This window comes from Trachypithecus francoisi, unplaced genomic scaffold (genome assembly GCF_009764315.1).
Source record: "Trachypithecus francoisi isolate TF-2019V2 unplaced genomic scaffold, Tfra_2.0 Contig00508, whole genome shotgun sequence".
NCBI lineage: Eukaryota > Metazoa > Chordata > Mammalia > Primates > Cercopithecidae > Trachypithecus > Trachypithecus francoisi.
The window spans coordinates 114,653-122,648 of record NW_022680687.1 but is presented as its reverse complement, the minus strand read 5'-3'; positions in this window follow the sequence as shown (position 1 = coordinate 122,648).

The window sequence follows — 7,996 nt, the reverse complement described above, 5'->3', positions numbered from 1 at the left end:
AAAATATTAGTGTCTTCTCATAAAAATCCAGAAGGTCTTCAATGATGCTAATGACATTTAAGCACAGGGCTTTTCAAAACCCCCACAAAAGGCTTCAAGTGGGCCTGAGCAACAGGTCTACCTGGCTGGATGTTTTGTACAATAAAAAGTATGTGGTATTTTCATTGTAGACAGAGACAGTTAAGGCTTTTTCTACTCTGGCCTTCTTCTTCCCATTCACCACTCTCTGGATGGTGTAGGGTGAATACAGGCATTTTGGTATCTGGCTAAGAGAAAGTTGATGCATTTAACCTGGGGTGAAGGAAACACAATCTCGTGGTTCTCAGTCACTCCTGTGAATAGTCATGTTGCCTCAAACTGTCCTGGTGTATGACTGGCCCCAGACAAGGCCCTACCACTACCTCAGTTTTTACCTAAAGCAGCAAGAAGAGGTAGTACCTTGGTCAGAAAATGTCCCCAGCACCTCACATAGGAAATCTGTGATTAGCAGAGAGGAAAAAAGGTTTGCAATGTGTGGAGCCAGAAGCCCATCTGTGGATAATGATTCCCAGCAGAAATATGGACAATTTTAAGTGCGTGTTCTGGTTCTTTTGGACCCTAGTCAAAAAATGAAGTTTTACTCTATCAGAAATGTAGTCAGTAATATGGCATGTAAAATAATTAGTGCATCATGCAGTTGTTTTTATTTTTGATGGGAATTGAATGAGATAGAATTTCTCAATTTTTGACATTTGTAGGGCACAGATCTGTGTGGTAAAACTACCCATAATAAGGATATATGTGTGTGAAGTGGCACAGAACTGATAGATGGGGCTGACCTCCCACTTCTTATCCTGACCAAGCCTGGGAGCTCCACATAACAAAGACATAAAATTGTGACCAGCTCGAAGAAATACTTGCTTCAGGAAAAACTCCTCCTGCACATTCAGTGAGCTAATAGGTACAGCACATAAGGACATTTTTAGACAATTCTGAAGCTTAGTACAAAAGTGACAGTTTAACAATGCTGCCTTTGCATGCATTGTCAATAGAAAAATGTGTTAAGGTCCTCAATTTTAAGTCAATAAAATTTAGAGTCATTAAAATCTTAGAGCTTGCATATGAAAGGAAAATGAAAGAGGCTTTTGCAAAGTAGACAACAATCAGAAAAATGTGCATGATATGACCAATTATAAACTTTGAATCAAGATGTTATGCACCGTCAATTTTACGAGTGATCAAACCTTTTAGTGGAAAAACTGGTTTATTCTTCTGCTATACTTTGACAAAATCCTACTATAAATTAAATGTCTTATAATGAGGCAAATAGTGATGCATTAGCTGAGTATAAAAACATTGAACAAAATTATAAGTTTTGTCAGTAGCTAACTAATAAAAATCATGTGAGTAAGTAAAAATCATGTGGATTAAGAAGAGCAAATCTGCCTTTTCATCTGCAGAGTGGATGGATGGACTGACGTTAACAAAGCCAATGGCATCATGAGCATGACAGAATGTTTCTCTCAAGCAGCAGCTTTGAAATGTCAAACAGCCTCTTCTTGGCTGACGACCACTTTCTGACTATGGGCAGGTGTCTGAGGCTGGGATTAGACACAGCCCCTTCTCCTGGCCCAGCACCCAGCCCTGCAGCTGCTTCCTCCAGTCCAGCAGGCTATACCCCAAAGGATGCAGGGTGGAGCTCCCAGTATCCCCACTGCCAAGTTAAATCCATCTTAACAAATCAAATTCATCATATTTGTCCCCCACTGTCCCATCTACATGCTCATGTCAGAGCTGTTTGAACCAGAGCAGGTCCATCTTGAGTAGGGGGTGGGTAAAATGAGGCTGAGACCTGCTGTGCTGCATTCCAAGATGGTTAAGGCATTTTAAGTCACAGGATGAGATAGGAGGTCAACACAAGACTGCTTTCTGACTCAATGGAAGACCTCATTCTCTGGAGTCAGGGGCTGTCAGAAACTTTGCTTATCAGTAAGAAGAACATTCCGCTACCTGGAGGATCTATATCCACCTTTATACAGAAGCACAGAGCTACAGAGAAGGGGTTTATGGACAGAACATTCCACATCTGGCTGGACTTTGTGGGTTCTAAGGATATAGGACCTAGGTCCACTTTGCAGGCCAGGCTTGACACTGGCTGCTTTACACAGAGGCCTGCCATGCTCTGAGTCCATCAATATCACCTCAAAATTCTTCCCCCGGTCCTATAACAACCTCTTTTCTTTTCTGAGTCATCCCAGGTTTCTTGGTATGAATGTATTCCCTTATTGCAACAAGCCAATAGACCTGAGTCTGTTGAATACAGAATCGGTGTTGGTGACTGATTGCAAAAGGATCTGTGTTATTTTTCTAGATTTTGTGATGTTTGCAGTATTTTTCAGCATTTTTGTACATACAATTTCCATGATTTAATTTCTTTTCCTATATAAACATTAATTTTTATGCTTAATTTTGTATTGCTAACATTGTGCTATTTTTTTTTTTCACAGAGAGCCCCTATAATGTATGCCCCTCAGGCCCTGCAGCACCTTGGCCCTCCTGTCCTTGTTATGGCAACTGTCCACCAGCCCAAGGAAAGACTGTGCAGTCTCATGCTTCCCAGGCCTCTGATGCACTCACCCCTCCTTCCAGAGCGATTTCTCTTTGCTGAATGAGGGGTTTCTAACGTCTTCATTTTCAGTCTTTTACCATGGATTTGTGACATTATTTTTGGTAAAGAAAGTCTTTTTTTTTTTTTTTTTTTTTTGAGACGGAGTCTCGCTCTGTCGCCCAGGCTGGAGTGCAGTGGCCGGATCTCAGCTCACTGCAAGCTCCACCCCCCAGGTTCCCGCCATTCTCCTGCCTCAGCCTCCCAAGTAGCTGGGACTACAGGCGCCGCCACCTCGCCCGGCTAGTTTTTTGTATTTTTAGTAGAGATGGGGTTTCACCATGTTAGCCAGGATGGTCTCGATCTCCTGACCTCGTGATCCGCCCATCTCGGCCTCCCAAAGTGCTGGGATTACAGGCTTGAGCCACCGCGCCCGGCCGGGTGGTAAAGAAAGTCTTAAGAAAAGGCGTAAAATTTCCAAAATGGGAATTGAGTGATATGGAATTTTGTAATTTTTGATATTTGTAGGCACAGATCGGTGTGGTGAAACCCTGTCTTACTCTCCTACAAAGACCTAGTGGCTTCAGAACACAGTTCAGACAATTCATTTGGCTCTGAAGATATACCTGCTCACCCTCAGCATCCCTATCCACTTCTTCCCTCCCAAAGAGAAGATACACAGGGAGAAGGTAGGGGAAGCGCAGTATACAGCCCACACTTTACTCCCAGCTTTCTCAAGGGAGAGAGAATTGTGTCTGAGAAGTGGCTTAGTTTACACAAAATCATCTCTTCATTGTGTGTCTTGATGGTGGTTGCTTGTGTCAAAGGAGATCTTCCATTCAGGTAGAAAATCATAAGCAACTCCCTGCAGGGATGTCTTCACCCCTAATCACCACTCTGAGCACCTCCTACTCTGCATGCAACCGCTCTCTCCCAACAGAAGCCTGAGTGACTACATCTGCCCACCCCAAAGAGGATGAGTACCAGACTCAAGTCATGGCCTCATGGGTGGTGCTTCGCTTCCCAGATCCCAAAGATCTCTGTAAAATCAAGTCCAAGCAGAGATGAAAGTTCTCCTCTCTGCCTGTCTCCTTGTACAGGCCCGCAGAGGAGACCTCCCCCAGGGAAGGAACCACCAATTCAAGGTTGAGAGCAGTACAGTGGCATGGGAGTAGGAGGTGGTTGGTGCAGCTGGCCTGGTACAAACCCCTAGACATTCTGACATGTGGATTGCACCAAGGACATTCTGTCCTCCAAAGGAACTTCATCGATTTGGAAAGAGCAGAACTGTTTCTGTGAAAGGAAAGAGAGAGGGACAAACAGGGTGGGTTGCATTTACAGTGGGAGACACCCAGACATGTGACATCAGAGTGGGGGCAAGGATGGATGGAGGTGAGGCACTGTGCCCCTACCTGCTCCGGCTGAGTCCCAGAGCACTGAACCAAACTGTGCAGTGATGACTCCATTTCCCCTCCCAGGTGGGATGGAAGCCTCCAGGTCACCAGGTGGCATTGCCTCCATTTCCAGCCTGCAGGGTTCCTGCCCCAGCATAGCCCTGTGACGGGCAGCCTGTACAGGGTCTCAGGAGTACCATGGATGCAGGACAGGGGGAGGTGGCTCACTGTCCCCAGCTCCTTCAACCTCTTGTGCCCAGGCATGCACTAAGAGGGGTCAGAGGGAAGAAGCCAGGGCAGGGCAACTCCCCCTCAAAGAGCTGGGTCATAGAAGGGGTTGACAAGGGGAGTGTAGCTCTTCCCTGACTGGAGACGTCAGAAGACCCATCAGGTCCTTGGAGAGGCTGGTGTTGGGTCAGCGGAGCAGGTCCAGGCTTTGCAGCTAACAGACCTCTAGGTCCCTCTAATCTGCTCAGTGTGACTGTAGCTGTGGGCAGGTGCCTGAGGCTGGGAGAAGGGGACCACCCTTGAATTGGTGGCTCCTATCCTCGGGGAGGTCTCCTCTGTGGGCCTGCACCAGGAGACAGGTAGAGAAGGCATCAGGTTTCTTTTGCACGGCAGAGCACCATCTCCCTGCCCAGCACCCAGCCCTGTAGCTGCTTCCTATGGTCCAGCAGGCAACAACCCAAAGCACACAGGGTGGAGCTCCCAGCACCCCCATTCCCAAGCTAAAGCCCACTTAGCAAATCAAATTCATTACCCCTTCCATAGCACCCCACCTACATGCACACACATAGGCATCTACATGAACTCACCCCATTCCTCACCTACATGGATCTATGCACAAATGTCCATACTTCCCCACACAACCACATGCACACACACACACTCCCATGCACCTCCCACACACACTTGCATATGCGTGTATACACATGCACCTTTCCATGTGCAAAACCACACCTGCACACCTACTCACATGTACATGCACAGACATATAACTTCATATGCACACACATCCATGTCCCTCCCAACACACATCTGCCTGTGTGTGCACAAACACACATGCATCTTTCCATATACATGTACCCATGCCTGCATGCCCTGCTCTAGGCATACCGATGTGCTTACATACATACACTTCAAAACATGTGAAGAAGCACACACACACACACACACACACACACACACATCTGCAGTGCACAACTGTTCCCTGACCCACATTAGGCACATACCTCCTGAAGTTCTGGCTGCTCATGGAAGGAGCAGTTGTCCAAGTTGGGCTGGAACTTGGCGCATGTGGTTTGCCCCATCTCCACATCAAAGAAGTAGTTCATCCTGAGGGGGGTGTGAGCAGGGAAGGGAGTCTCACGGTAACTGTGGGTGGGGCCGGGTGGAAAGTGCGGGAGACCCCTGGCAGGCGGTGGGGGTGTCACGAGAGGGAGCAGCAGCCGCTGGATGAATGTGGGAGCCCACAGGTGTCTCTTGCTCCTCCCCTCAGGGAGCCATGCTGCCGGCACTGGTCCTCTGTGCACTGCTTGGAAAACTCACCTGATTTTTAAAAATTGCCTTGAATGAGGTAGAATTTACATAGAATAAAATGCCTAATTGTATGTGTCTAACTGGGGGATTTATTTTTTTTATGGATTTCAGGATACAGACATAGTTGTGTTTTGTGGACATATTGCATAGAGGTGAAATCTGGGCTTCTAGGGTACCCATTACCAGATAATGTACATTATACTCACTAGGTGCTATTTCACATTCACCTCCATCCCACTTTCCCGTTCTTTGAGCCTCCGCTGTCTATCATTCCACTCTGCATGTCCGTGAGTACCCATTGTTTAGCTCCCACTTACAAGTGAGAGCATGCAGTTTTTGATTTTCAGTTTGAGTCATTTCAATAAGGATAATGGCCTCCAGTTCCATATAGGTTGCTGCAAAAAACAAAAAACAACAACAACATAATTTCATTCATTTTTGTGGCTGAGTGATATTCCATGGTGTTTGTGCATATATGTACATATGGAGTAGTATTGGATATGTACATATCCAATTGTGTGTGTGTGTATATATGTGTGTATATATATATGGAGTAGTATTCAGACACACACACCACCTTGTTTCATCCAACTGTCCATCTGTCCATCGATACCATGACTTTGCTATTGTGAAAAGTGCTTCAAGAAACATACAAGTGCAGGTGTCATTTTCATGTGATGATTTATTTTTAGGGGGTACCTATACAGTAGTGGAATTGTTGGATCACAGGGTAGTTGCTGAGAAAGCATCATACTGTTTTCTATAGAGGTTGTACTAACATACACTTCCACCAACAGTGCATGATTTTTTTCTTTTCCCCACATCTTCTCCAATGTCTGTTGTTTTTTGACTTTCTTTTGAGACAAGGTCTCACACACCTTACCCAGGCTGAAAGGCAGTGGCACGATCATACCTAACTGTAGCCTCCAACTCTTGGGCTCAAATGATCCACCTGCCTCAGCCTCCCGAGTAGCTGGGACTACAGGCCCATGGCAAGACATTTTTATTTTTTGTAGAGACAGGGTTTCACTATTTTGTCCAGGCTAGTCTTGAACTCCTGGCCACAAGCAATCTTTCCATTTTGGCCTCTCAAAGTGCTGTGATTATACACATGAACCACTGCACTCTGCTGTCTTTTGACATTTAGTAACAGCCTTTCTCCCTGGTGTACAATGATATCTAATTGTGGTTTCAATTTGTATTTCTCAGATATTTAGTGATGTGGAGCATTTTTTCACATGCTTGTTTGCCACTTGTATGTCTTCTTTTGAAAAATGTTTTTGTTTATGTCCTATGTCCACTTTTAAAAACTTTAAGTTCTGGGATACATGTGCAGAATGTGCAGGTTTGTTACACAGCTGTACATGTGCCATGGTGGTTTGTTGCACCTATCAACCTATCATCTAGGTTTTAAGCGTCACATGCATTAGGTATTTGTCTTAATGCTCTTCCTCCCCTTGTCCCCTACCCTCTGACAGGCCCCAGTGTGTGATGTTCCTCTCCCTGTGTCCATGTGTTCTCATTGTTCAACTGGCACTTATGAGTGAGAACATGTGGCGTTTGTTTTTCTGTTCCTGTGTTAGTTGCTGAGAATGATGGTTTCCAGCTTCAACTATGTCCCTGCAAAGGACGTGAACTCATTCTCTTTTATGGCTGCATAGTGTATGTGCCACATTTTCTTTATCCAGTCTATCACTGGTAGGCATTTGGGTTCCAAGTCTTTGCTATTGTAAATAGTGGTGCAACAAACATATATGTGCATGTGTCTTTATAGTACAATGGTTTATAATCCTTTGGCTATATACCAGTAATGGGATTGCTGGGTCAAATGGTATTTCTGGTTTTAGATCCTTGAGGAATCACTATACTGTCTTCCGCAATCGTTGATGTAATTTACACTCCCATCAACAGTGTAAAAGCATTCCTATTTTTCCACAGCCTCGCCAGCATCTGTTGTTTCCTGACTTTTTCATGATTGCCATTCTAATTGGCGTGAGATAGTATCTCATTGTGGTTTTGATTTGCATCTCTCTAATGATCAGTGATGATGAGCTTTTTTTTTTTTTCATGTGTTTATTGGTTGCATAAATGTCTTGAGATGTGTTTCTTCATATCCTTTGTCCACTTTTTGCTGGGGTTCTTTGCTTTTTTTCTTGCAGTTCCTTGTAATTCCTTGTAGATTCTGGATATGAGACCTTTGTCAGATGGATAGATTACAAAAAATGTCTCTCTTTCTGCAGGTTGCCTGTTTACTCTGATGATAGTTTCTTTTGGTGGGCAGAAGCTCTTTAGTTTAATTAGATCCCATTTCTCAATTTTGGCTTTTGTTACCATTGTTTTTGGTGTTTTAGTCATGAAGTTTTTGCCCATACCTATGTACTGAATGGTATTGCCTAGGTTTTCTTCTAGGGTTTTATGGTTTTAGGTTTTACATTTAAGCCTTTAATCTATCTTGAGTTAATTGTTGTATAAAATATAA